Source organism: Microtus oregoni, unplaced genomic scaffold (assembly GCF_018167655.1).
Source record: "Microtus oregoni isolate MIOR12 unplaced genomic scaffold, Mior012 000037F_ref0000500, whole genome shotgun sequence".
NCBI lineage: Eukaryota > Metazoa > Chordata > Mammalia > Rodentia > Cricetidae > Microtus > Microtus oregoni.
The window spans coordinates 6888886-6901559 of NW_024543096.1; the positions used below are offsets into that span (position 1 = coordinate 6888886).

The 12674-nt window shown below is 44.1% G+C and overlaps 1 protein-coding gene across 2 annotated transcripts in view; it reads left to right on the forward strand.

Moving 5' to 3' along the window:
* Window positions 1-3729: 3729 nt before the first annotated feature.
* Window positions 3730-12674, forward strand: part of Lypd6 (LY6/PLAUR domain containing 6) — a 116912-nt gene continuing 107967 nt past the window's right edge. Inside the window, exon 1 of one of the 2 annotated variants that reach the window (XM_041631372.1) lies at window positions 3730-4108. The gene's annotated coding sequence lies outside the window, so the exon portion shown is untranslated. Of the gene's footprint in view, window positions 4109-4698; window positions 4764-12674 lie in introns of those variants that run through there. The other variant, XM_041631375.1, reaches the window with a different exon arrangement.

Below are 12674 nucleotides of genomic sequence, written 5' to 3' on the forward strand. Positions count from 1 at the left end.
TGAAGGTGTGTGCCACCACCCAGCTCACAGCAGCTCTTATAAAGAAAAACATTTCATTGCGGCTGATTTACAGGTTCGGAGGTTTAGTCCGTTATGGTCGTGGAAGGAAGCATGGTGGCACACAGGCAGACATGGTGCTTGAGAAGGAGCCAAGAGTCAGTTTGCAGAGAGCCAATAGGGGCCAGAGCATTTTCTAATCATACCGGGAACAAGCAAGATGTCATTCAACCGTACTTGCAATTGCTGGGTTTTTCCATCTTTCTTACAGTTATGTTAACAAGTGTGTAGACTAGCTCATGTGGTTTTTATTAGCATTTCACTAATGAGAATGAGCATCTTTTGAAGCGCCACCTAGCATCTGTATATTTTCTACCCATTTATTATATTTGCTTATTTGACTTCTCATTGTTGAGTTTTTAGAGCTCTTTGCATATTGGCTATCAATCCCAATATCAAGGATAATCTGGAAGGGTTTTCCCCAATCTACATTTGCCATCTCATTCTCTTACTAGGGTGTTGCTTGTAAAAAGCAATGGTTTGATTTGAACAAAGTCCAATTGATTTGTTTGTTTGTTTTTTGGATTGCTCTTTTCCATTGTTCTTCAATTTTCAAACTACAAGCCTTGGACTTTTATTCTGAAAGTAAAATTTGTTTTAAGAAAACATAAGGGAAAAAAAAAGAAAAAATCCCTTTAGACTATTTACAAATAAAACACTAGCCCCACCTCCTAAATATGAATCAAGTAGGATGATATCAGAGAGTTCATGCAGGAAGGACTGAGAATGTAGAAACACAAGACAAAGCTCTAACGATGATAATCACAACGTGGAACCGAGATCAATTCAATTCTGGATAATGACGTGTTAACACATGAGATATAATGCAATTGGGGTGTATATTTAAAAAATGTATTTATTCTCTCATTTAACGTGCTCGCTGAGCACCTACTAAGAGCCAGCTCCTATGAGTCACATGGGTGTACACAGAAACATGATGGAAGACAGAGGTGCCCACAGATACATGAAGAAACAGACTGTCACCCAACCCAGTAAGAGCTGTGACAGACACATGTTCAGAGCAGAGGCTGCTTTTTTCTGTAGGTGGAGTGACTTCATCATACTTATCTCAGTTTGAGATTATTTGTTTGTGCGCCTGCTTGATTTAAAGTCTCTCTCTCTTTCTCATGGTGAGCTCCAGGAGAATAAATATGATATATGCTTCTTTCATTGTGCCTGGCACATAACAGGACCTGGATTAATAATCACTGAATAAATAAAATACCGGTGCTGGAAGCACGGTGAGGAGGGGGTGCTAATTCTCGCCGTGTTGATGAAGAAGGTGACATAGAAAATGAATCTTGAAGCAGGAGCGGGAACTTGCTGTCAGGGAGGAAGGGGCGTGTGCCACAGGGCTGTGATGTCTTAGACATACGTAGGTGACTGTCCATTCCCGTGGGGCTGGGGGAGGGCAGCAGCATGAGAGGCTGGCCCACACAGGGCACTATGGCTGTTAGAGAAAGGCAGGGAGAGATGGCAGTATGGTGGTCCCCTAGGGAAAATGGCTTAAAGGCTGTTGTAAAGTTCTTATCAGACACAGTCAGGGTGTCAGTGGCAGTTGAGGGATTAGGAAGGGACTAATCCTAGAGCAGATTATGGGCCTTGAAAGGTGGAAGAGAAGGTGTTAGCATTTTGAGCTTCTCTGATGCCTGAGGAGAAATGGGTGTTGGCAGTTGACATACTAACTCCTTTTTTAAAGTTATGTATTTCCAAAATATGCTTATTAGAAAGTACAATTAAATATGAAGGATGGCACAAAAATTACCCATTATTCCAATACATAAAGATAATCTGGCATTTTGTATGCATGTTCTTTTTTAAAAAAATATTTATTTATTTAGTATGTATTCAATGTTCTATCTGTGTGTATGCCTGCAGGCCAGAAGAGGGCACGAGACCTCATTACAGATGGTTGTGAGCCACCATGTGGTTGCTGGGAATTGAACTCAGGACCTTTGGAAGAGCAGGCAATGCTCTTAACCGCTGAGCCATCTCTCCAGCCCTGTATGCATGTTCTTTATTTGTCCTAAAATACATTTAAAAATTCAGCCTGTGGATTCCATTTCTCTGCTCTCTAGACTCATGGACTGCGGTAACATATAACTGAACAGTAGTGGGAACCGTTTTTCTTCCTCTTCTTCTTGTTTTATTTTTGACACAGTGTTTCTTGTGTAGCCTGTCTGGCCCAGAAGTTACCATGTGTACTGAGTTGGCTTTGAACTCATAATGACCTCCCTGTCTCTACTGGCAGGATTAGGGCCATGAACCACCATGTCCAGTGTGAACATTATTTAGGATCCAACCATTAAAGTTTTACCTAAATTTTATATTAAGATACTATATACTAAGTTAATTAATTAATTTTTGTGGTGATAGGCATTAGATCAGGGTTTCTTGTATGCCAGGGAAGGGTCCTTTTATTAATTAAAATCCCAGCCTTGATTTTTTTTTCAATCAGGTGAACTAGGCTTATAGAAGTAAACTCCCCAAATCGGAAGTTTTTGCCCTAGCAGGTGTCAACACCCTGACACGCTCTCATTAATAACATATTCTACTCTGCAGGTGTAACCTGTCCATATACTAAGGGCAAAGGGCAGAACCAAAGTAATATTTTATCAATCTGGAACTGATAAAATTCAAATTCCAAATGCTGAGCTGTGGGAAGCCAAAGACAGCAGCATCTCCTTTTGTCAAGAGGTTACATAGGACACTCATTGGCGTGGACTGAATTCTGAGCCTGTGTAAGTTTGTGCAAGCTTGTGCACAAACATAAACAGAAAAAATGCTGAGGGCCTGAAGTTGTTAATCAAAATATCTTGAAAGTGAGAACAGGAGACACTGAGGGAAAAGTACGTTTTTATGTTGAAGGACAGTATGTTATGGGGAAGGACAAGAGGCAGGGGGATTCAGAGGGGGCCTAAAATAATTTCAGAAACAGAGCCCAAGAAGACTCAAGACCCAAGATGGACCAAAGCTGTCAGTGGGGAAGACTGCTTTCCTGAGAGCAGCACTACAGGCCTACAAACAAGCTAGGCAGAGGCGGGAGGCTGGTCCTCAGCTTCCAGCCTAAAGTCCTTGTCCTTCCTTTTGGTCATCCCATCTCCCCATCATCTCTTGGAACGTCTGGGTGAGTATGAGTGGCGATGGGTCCCAGGCAGAGAAATCAAGGAGTATTAAACAAGATTCTTAAGGAAGAGTAAGAGAGTGTCAGAGACAAGGAGAGAATTGGGCATCGGCGTGTGTGTGTGTGTGTGTGTGTGTGTGTGTGTGTGTGTGTGTGTGTGTGGTGTTACTTAGAGAAAGGGTTTGACATGGTAGAATTTTGCTCTGGATTTTCCTCAATCCTCACATCGTAATTCCCTCGTCCAATGCAAATCCTGCCTGCCTGCCTCCCATCTTCCAGCCCAGTCTTGAGTTTTCCATGGCAAAAGTCAAATGACTTTGGGTTTGGGGCTCCAGCTCTTAGGCCTAGAGGAGTTTCACCACAGGGGACGGTTGAGAGTCAGATTTTGCTTGGGCGTTGTCGCTCAGCAGTGCCTGTGAGAACCCGTAGCTGCTGGCCACGGTGAAAAGCACGGTTTGCGGTAGACGGGGTCGCGCGCGCAGGAAGGGACCTGCAACCTGAGCAAACAGATAGCTGTGGATCCTCCGTGGGAACCCGCTGCCTGGACAGGTCCCGAGTTCCCCCTTTTTCCGCCACCTGTGAGCGGCGGTCTTCTGCCCGAGTTTGCAGACTTGGCGGCGGGGCCGGATCCCCCGCTAGTTGAGCGGTGCGCGCCAGGCCAATGAACGAGTCCCGCGGAGGGCTCGGCTCCTCCTGCACGCGCTGATTGGCCTCGCGACCCTCGAGGCCGGGCGCGAGTGGGAGTGGCGCGCGCCCCCCGCCCCCTGGCGCGTCCCTCCAGCCGCGCTCGCGCCCTCCTTCTCCTGCTGCGCTCCCGGCTCTGGCCGCGCGCGGGCGGCGCTCCGCATTGCACACGCGGGGGGCGCCGCAGTGTTCGTGGGATGGGGCAGCGGGCTGCCTCTGGCGGCAGGGACGCGTGCAACCCGGGTGAGTAGAGGGGGGACGAAGCGGGAAGGAAGAAGCACAAAAGGGGGTTCTGGGAGTAGGCGATCTGGCGTGCCACCCGGGCCGGGACTGTCCTGCGGGGTTGGAGTCGCGGCCACTGAGCTCCGTGGCGAGCGGATTGCTGAGCGCAGCCCGCAGGTCAGGAGTGCGCCCCGCGCGCAACGGGGAGGGATGCAAACGTCAGGAGCTGCCAAGTTCAAGGCTGGGGGAGCTTCCCGAGCTGCGGGCGGCCTCGCGAGCGTGCACGCCGTACTCCCGCCGGAGTGAGTTCCCGGGCAGCGGACTGGCCGCGCCCCACGTGTTGCTGCCCGGCTTTGCCCACCCGGGGTGACTGTGGTAGGCGCGGTGTGTTAGGGCACCGCCTTGCTGCTGGGCCCCGAGACCACCCAGTCGGGCGACCCCAAGTGGGAACTGCCTGCAGAGAGAGGGAGAGGGGGCTTCGCATAGACTTGATTTTTGTCCCTTTCTCAGGTTACAGTAATTAAGGCGATTCCTATTTGACTAAGCATTTATTTTCAACAGAAAGCAATTTATTTGTTGGTTTATGATTCATTTTGATCCTTCCACAGACTCCTGTTTCTGTCATTCGTTTCAAAAACTTGATGCCTGGGCAAAGTTCTATCCAGGATGGTCACAGGTATCTTTAGGATGACAACCAACATGATCCCTGGGAACAACAAAGACTTGTTTTAACTTGAGGGTACTGGGGAAGGCGCAGCCATTTGTGTTAGCGATTTGGTGAACAACACTGACCCCCACCATAGCACATAAAAAGAATAGTATGTTTGTCGCTTGCTTTGGTAAAATACCCAAGGTGTGACTTCCAAAATTCAGTTTTGTTTGTGGGAGGAGAGGGACTTCAGATTCTCCAGGGGAAAGCTGATTTCTTGTTAAGTTAACTTATGTTTTTATGGATTCTTCTCTGGACAACCATCATAGACGCCAGGGCAACTTACTTAAAGCCATTATGTTTTCTCCTGAGTGACAGGAGCTCTTAAGTGGCTGTTTAAAAATCTGAATCTGTTCGTTCCTGATTTCTGTAGACAACATGGTTCTGCGTGCTCACGTATACCCCAGTTTGCAAAAGGTATTTGTGCAATCGTCCATGAAACTGTTTAATGTACATTGATGTTAAGCCCCTTTAAATGTAAACCATCTGTCCCTTTTTGGTTTTAGTTTGTACCTCGTCCAAGCGTGGCTGACTGAGGGAGGACTTAAAAGAGGCTTCCTTGTTTAAACAGTGGTTTACAGCGCTCCGGTCTTGAGAACGCATGCACGGTAGCTTTCCAAACTTGTAGGCACACAAAGCTCACTATGAATTGTGTGTTGGTTCCTTGGGTGAAAAATACCAGAAATGTTTTCTGACCCACCCAAAAGGTTAGACATTGTTCATGGGGCTCTAGTTTGAAGCTGTTGATAAGATTTGTATGGTGAGTGTTTTTAGCGTGACATGCATAAATGGGGCTGATTCTAGCTGTGTATGAGAGATAAAAAAAATGATAGCATACATTGTATTATACGGTATATAGCCTATGTGATACATTGTAATATCTGTGAAGAAGTAATCCTATATCACTCCCATTCTCCAGATGGAACAATGGAGGCTTTCAGAGTAATTTTTTTTCCAAGGTGAATGGTAGAGCTCAAATTAGGGTAGTTTTTGAATTCTTCCTTTGCATCATCTCTATGTCCTTTTAAGAGTCCCACCTTCGTGACTTACGTTCTGCTGTTTGCTGATTTTGGATCCTTGTACCTCTTTGGATTTTCCAACCCATGACTTCAGGACATTGTGAACCATTGCTGAACGGTTCTGCTGTCACTTACTGAAGTGTGACTGCTGAAGGCCCGAGGAGATTGCTAACAATGGCTTTTAGGAACCTCTGTTTTCACCATAACTGGTGGCTAAAGATACAAACAGTCAAACCCTAAAGAATGACATGCTGGCTGCAGTCTCAGGAAAATCAGGTGGCCAGCTAGTGCCAGGGGTGTCTGAGAAGCATTCACATTCTCTTCCTGGTGAGCAGAAACGCCTCGCAGGTTCTGCGGACAGTTGACAATGAAATCACAAGCGATTGTTTCGGTTCTGTGATTCATATGTCTCAAATCAGCCTAGAATTACTATGGGAAAAAAAACTGTCCAGCAGCAAAACATGCTGGACAGATGCAGCGGAAGATAGTGAGGGGTGAGGACTCGTTTCTTTTTGCTTGTATAGAGTTGACAGATTTCTGCCTAGCTGGTTATTTATTAAAAACCCCGCATTTGTAGATCTTGTCTTAGAAAACCATGGCTCAGAATATTTACTTGGGTTTTGCCACAATATTTATCGAGATTTCTGAGGTTCATTTTATTTGCATTAATGTAGGTGTTTATTGACTTTACAAGTACTAAGTCTTAGGTAATTGAGAGGGGTTTGGGTTCAAGACTTGGCCTCGTGTTCTGTGAGATTCAGAAACAGATCACACATCGCTGTATTTCAGTTCCCTCGCAGTGCTGAAAAACAAACCTGTTTCATGCAGTTTTTCGATTTGCTCATGAAGTATTTATCGATGTCCTAGTTGTAGCGGCTCTGCTCTGGGGGCCGCTGACAGGTACAGTCTCGCACCTGACTCTGATGTAATGCACGTGAAGTCTCCAGCATGGGTTGTGGTACCTAGGAATGCTCTGTGGCTGGTAGCTGTCGGTACCATCCCCTCCATTCAGGAGCTGTTCACTCAGTGACTACCATACCAAACAGATTGTAGGATGTAGCACAGAGTGGTTTTAGTTCAGCATGGGACAGCGTGTGCCAAAGAGACCGGTCAAATACAGAGTCATTCTGTAAAAGGGAGTTCAGTGCTGACATGGTGGGGAAAACGAGGGAAATGCTTGAAGATCAAATGAAACATAAGAAATTGAAGAATATGTAAATTACCTTTCAGGTACCCAAATGTAGTAAGAAAAATAAAGCTCTCAGACTCAAGCGCTTTAAAACACTGACTACGTAGGGGGAAAGTAAAGAAGAACGTGCCTATGTATGTGTAATGACGGGGACTATTTGAAGGGCTGGCTTATTAAGTTATTATTATAATCACCTTGGAAGGTGATATATTCTATGTGCAATAGACCTGAGATAACCAGAAACGAATCTGAAAGGGGTCATTGGGATAGATGTTCGAGACAGTTTTGAAGCACACACGTCATGCAGTGAGGGACTGATGGACTTTTATAGACCAAACAAGTATGCCGAGGCCAAGGGAGATAAAGCTGAGTGTAAATGACTTGCTTCTGTTTCTGCTGAGTAAGATTCCTGCACTCCGACTCCCCTAAGCAGTTCCCTGGGGGTAATAGATCAAGAAGTGCCCTGTGCTCAGAAGGCTCCAGGCCTGATCAACAGGCTAGATACAGATAAATCACCACCGTCATCCAAGTGCGCGCAAGAAATTTGGTTCATAAGTCAGCTCTTTGGAGCACTAGTGGGGTGTTAGCTGGTGTCCCGCTTGACTTCTCTTAGGAAGCCAGCTTCAGGAAGGGCCCTTGGGCCATCACATCAGATGGGGGACGGTGTCCTTGTGTGTGACAGGGGCTTCAGTATTAAGAGCAAACAGCAAATAACAAGTTGTTTTGGAAAAGGGGGATTAGGATTAGAGATTGAGGAGGAAAATGAGTTTGTCCCTAAAATGTAATAGAAACATAATTTTTTAAATCTTTCTGAGAACCCTGTTAATTGACATGTCCCAGTTTCTTCCCTATTCACAGCCTTTTGTTAGGAATGGGAAATGGGCCAAGAAACAAGCAAGCAGGATCCATAGGCACTGCTGAGTGGACAAATAGGCTCTTCCGAGAAGTGGTCTGGATGTATGTTGTCATGTTTAACACTTGCAGATGTGTACAGATGATAGGTCGTGCTTATGGTAAGGGCACGCTGCTCACGTGACTCTGTGGACCAACTTGAAGGACGGCCCGAGTGGAAAGAAATAGAGTAAGATTAAAGTCAGAATGAAGATTGAAAGTAAGATTGGAAAAGCAGTTCCTAGTGTGTTTATGGGGCATGGCTTTAAAGTCTGTCTCCAGCAGCTGATAGCATAACTGGGTGGCACCTCTCAGCTCTCCTTTATAATAGAAATATTCAAGTCAGTGCGAAGAAAAGAGAAGCCTGTGGAACTGCATTGGCGTGGTGCTGTTTTTAAAAGTATGTAACTGAGTGAGTTTATCTAATTTTCTCATATCTGTTCACCTGTCAATGCAGAGAAAAACTTTCAAAGTATCGGCAATGTCTGCATTGTTTTCAAGTGATTTTTCTTGTCTTTTTTAAAACTTTAGTATTAGTGTGTGTGTGTGTGTGTGTGTGTGTGAGAGAGAGAGAGAGAGAGAGAGAGAGAGAGAGAGAGAGAAATAACATTTGAGTGTACAGGTGTGTTTGTGTGTGTGTGTGTGTGTGTGTGTGTTTGAGAGAGAGATAACATTTGAGTGTACAGGTGTGTGTTTGGCTATGTAGTGTGTGTAAGAGAGAGATAACATTTGAGTATACAGGTGTGTGTGTGTGAGAGAGAGATAACATTTGAGTGTATAGGTGTGTGTGTGTGTGTGTGCACACGCGTGCACACACGCATCCTGTGCAGAGCACAAAGCTCCTTCTACCCCTTGCCTTACTGCTTTGAGATAGAGTCTCTCACGATGCTTGCTCTTTCAGCTGGGCAGGGTTGGCCTACTCACAAGTTCTGGGTTGACGGGCATGCGCTGCTATGCCTGACCTTTCACATGAGTGACAGCAAACCAAACTCAGGCCACATGCTTGAAAAACAGATATTCTTATCCCCTGAGCCATGTTCTCAATCCTTAATCAAACATTTATCTCTACAGTACTTGTGATACTTTGCTCTTAGAAAGAACCTTATTGTGGAAAAGTATCTACTGTATTAACTGTTGATTTTACAGTATCTTTCTATACAGGCAGACTTACTTGAGTTGGGATCATTTTTCCTGCCTCTGAACATCCATGGGTATTAGTTTGACTACCAACCTGCTCTGGGTTCTTTCTTTCTAAAGAGCAGCATGTTGAAATGAGTGTGTTTGTGGGTTTTGTTCAGCAATAGGGCTGCTGTAGATTGTCACAGCTGGCCAAAACCTAACTGGATTCTGCTCACTGTGACTCTCTCTTAGGATACAAAGAACCAAGAATGTAACCTAAATGAAAACAGGGGCCAATCTCCTTCTTACCTCCTAGAGGAACTAATACTTGCCTTGGTACAGGACATAGAGACATCTCCCAGGAATAAATACTGCTGAGTGTTCTGGATTGAATGAAGGGGCTGAAGGCCTTAGGGATCCACAGCAATATGAATAAGGAGTTCAGAGCTATCTATCCTCTGGAGTAACATGACTCACTGGTCTTGATTTAGTTTTGTGTCTGATTATTTTCCTGGCTCTTCTTATATCATGAAAGTGGTCGGTGTTTGTCATTGTATACTCTCTATCGTGATTTTGACTTCTGATATATTTTTTGCCATTTGTAACCCTCTCTTAAGTGTCTACAATTGGAGATTGTTACTTTCTTTGCTCTGAATTTTGTGGGTCCCTGAGTCCTTGGTTTGGATTCACCTCATTGCCACACTGTGGTTCCCTGTATATACCTGCCCAGTTAGCCTTGAGACTTTTGGTAAACTCAAGTTTTTGCAAGGAAGCATCCACACTATTGACTATTAATCATTGATTTTTGATGGCCTGAATATTGGTACCCTTCCCAATTCGTGTGTTAGAATCTATAAACAAATGTGCCTGTGCCAAGAAGCCGGGGCCTTTAGTGCTCAGTGCCCATCTATTGGTGCCTCCACAGAAGAAATCAAAGAGAGCTTCTTACAGTCAGCCATGTAAAGATAAAGAAACAGGGTGCGGTCTGAGAGGCAGCGCATGAACCCTTCCCAGGCAGCTCATCTACTGGTTCCTTCAGCTTGGATTTCCCAGCCTCTAAATCGCTAAGCAATCTGTTCGACTTGTTTGTAAAGTAACTGTCGAAGGCATTTTGTTATGGCAGCGTGAATGGATTAAGACAGATATTAATACTCAATTCCTACAAGGGATTCAGGAGTCCTTGCATATTGTTTCCTAACATCAGCTTCATCAAGAGATTGTGGTCAAAAATAATAGTCCAGATATTATCGGACAGACTCTTCGCAGAAGGAATGAAGATTTTCATCTTGCTCTGGTATAAAATGTGCTGTGTATGATATGCCACTCTTCCTGTCATTTCAGAAAACTGGATGGCAGGGAGTCAGATAAGGGCACACAAATGTTGAGTTGGTGCCCAGGATTGTGAGTGAGGGTTTGGACTAAGTAGTTATTAACTGATAATAGAATGTTAAGAACGCTGGCTAGGAGAGATAATGGCTTCAGGGACGGGATCCTGCTCCCAATTATAGCTCCAACTAATTTGCCTTCAAGACCGCTGTTGGCCAGCCCAGACACTATATAAAGCAGAAAGTTCTAGAATAAGTATTCCTTTTTGAGAATCCTTGAAATGGTCCACACAGTGCAGCTTGGGGGTGAGATTATGACAACCCTGTTGGATTGGCTCAGGGGAAGATCATTCGACTTAGCAGCTTCATCCTCCTAGATACCAAGGTCTCTACAACAGCTCCACAGATAAGTCTTCCAGCCTTCTACTCACAATGGGCATGCCCAGCTTAGAGACTCATGGCTATTGGAGAATGCCTCAGTGTGAGGTACCTTTGACATTTTTACCCTGGGTTGCTATAATAGAAGATCTAGACAGATACCTGAAGTCCAGTTCTAATGTAATATACGTAGTTATTACAAGTATAATGAATTGGGGTTGTTTCTCATGAAAAATAAAAAAGAAATATAGCAAGCACAGCCATTGTTATTTGCAAACCAGGGATTTAGATAGAAAGTATGAGCTTAAATATGATGCGATTCCATGTCTCCTCCCCTGCATTCCCATCTGCTTATTCTTGTTCTCCTTTGATAAGAGGATACAGAGAAAATTTTATGTTAAAAACTTTTTAATGTATTTATGAATAGTTATCACAAAATGAATATTGGGTATAAAATCTTGATATTTTATAGGGCTTTTGTAAACCTTAGACATAAAAATTCTTAAGTCCAGGATTGTACTCTTACCTGTGCTGATTTTTGATTTCCTTTACCCCTCTGTGTTATACTCTCATTTCTGCTCTCTTTAAAACAGTTGCTTCCTCTGGGCAGTGGCTCTTTAATCCCAGCTCATAGGAGGCAGAGACAGTCAGATCTCTGAGAGTTTGAGGCTAGCCTTGTATTGCAGAGTTAGCTCACTTCAGTTTCCCCGACATTTTAATGTTTTAAGAAGCAGAATAAAAAAAACATTACATAATTTTTTTCCTTTTCCATTCCAAGTATATAATATTAGCAATTGTGCATGGTATTTAAGTTTTCTTTCAAGACATCCAGAAATTCCTGTTCCTGTGTGACAATACAGAGATTCAGATAATGTACACTTCTTTTCACCTTGAGTTCTTACCTTTTCTTTCTGTCTCTGAAACTCTCCGTCTACAGCATTGAGCCTGCTTGTGAGCGCTGGTGTTCATTTTCCACGGCAGCTGGGCTGTGTGCGTGTTTGGGGGTCGAGGCTTGCTTGTGCTCCTATTCTGCCTCTACCGGCTGCCTGCCTGCGTTGCCTGCAGCAAATTCTTTTCCTCCAGTTTTCCTGGCTGGCTGACATTTAGTGAGTTGGTCACCCACTGTCTGGACTTCATTGCCTCAAACAGAAAGTCAAGGGGCTCTGCAATTAAACTTTAAAGTCCCACGCGAGCGGGAAACAACATAATACCTTTTGACATTTAAAACTTCCTATTTCTGCTGATCTAATGAAAGAGTTCTGATGGACGGGAAGTGAAGCATGCATTGGGGGTACAGTCCAAATGCAGTTCAGTGTACAGGAGTTCCGGGTTTCCAAGAGCATAGATCTATAATAAATAATTGAAGGGCTTGTAAATCTTCCTGAATTATTTTTTTTTCCCCTTGTAAGAATCTCGCCACTCTTTGACTTGACAATCCATATGGACTGCATTGAATTTCTTAGAATGTTTCTATCTTGGAGAGAAAAAAAGAATTTACTTTCAATTATTCTCAAATACTGCCATTTAAAATACTGACTTGCATAGAAGTAATATTTGGCATTTATGTGGTGACTTTCTGTAGATCAAAGGACCGTATTAGAAATGCATGCTTTTTCTTTTATGTAGAACTTCATAGAAACACTTTCTTTTTATCAAATTCCTTTCATGCAGAATCACAGTCACCCAACTCAGGGAATTCACAGCCACGCTGCAGCAGTTCTGATTTGTTCTGTCACTGCTTGGTCACGCGTGGCCTTCCATCGTTTCCTAGTTGACAAACCCTTTTTCCTTCAAGCTCCAGTCCCGTGCATCTCCCCACAGAAGCCTGGCATCCTGGTGTCCCGATTCCCCCATCAGTATCAGTTTAAACCCTTCTGCATATCCCTGTGTTTGACATTACTGGGATCTCTCTCTTTCTTTTGCCTTCAACCTAATTACCTATATAGTGGCCTGATTC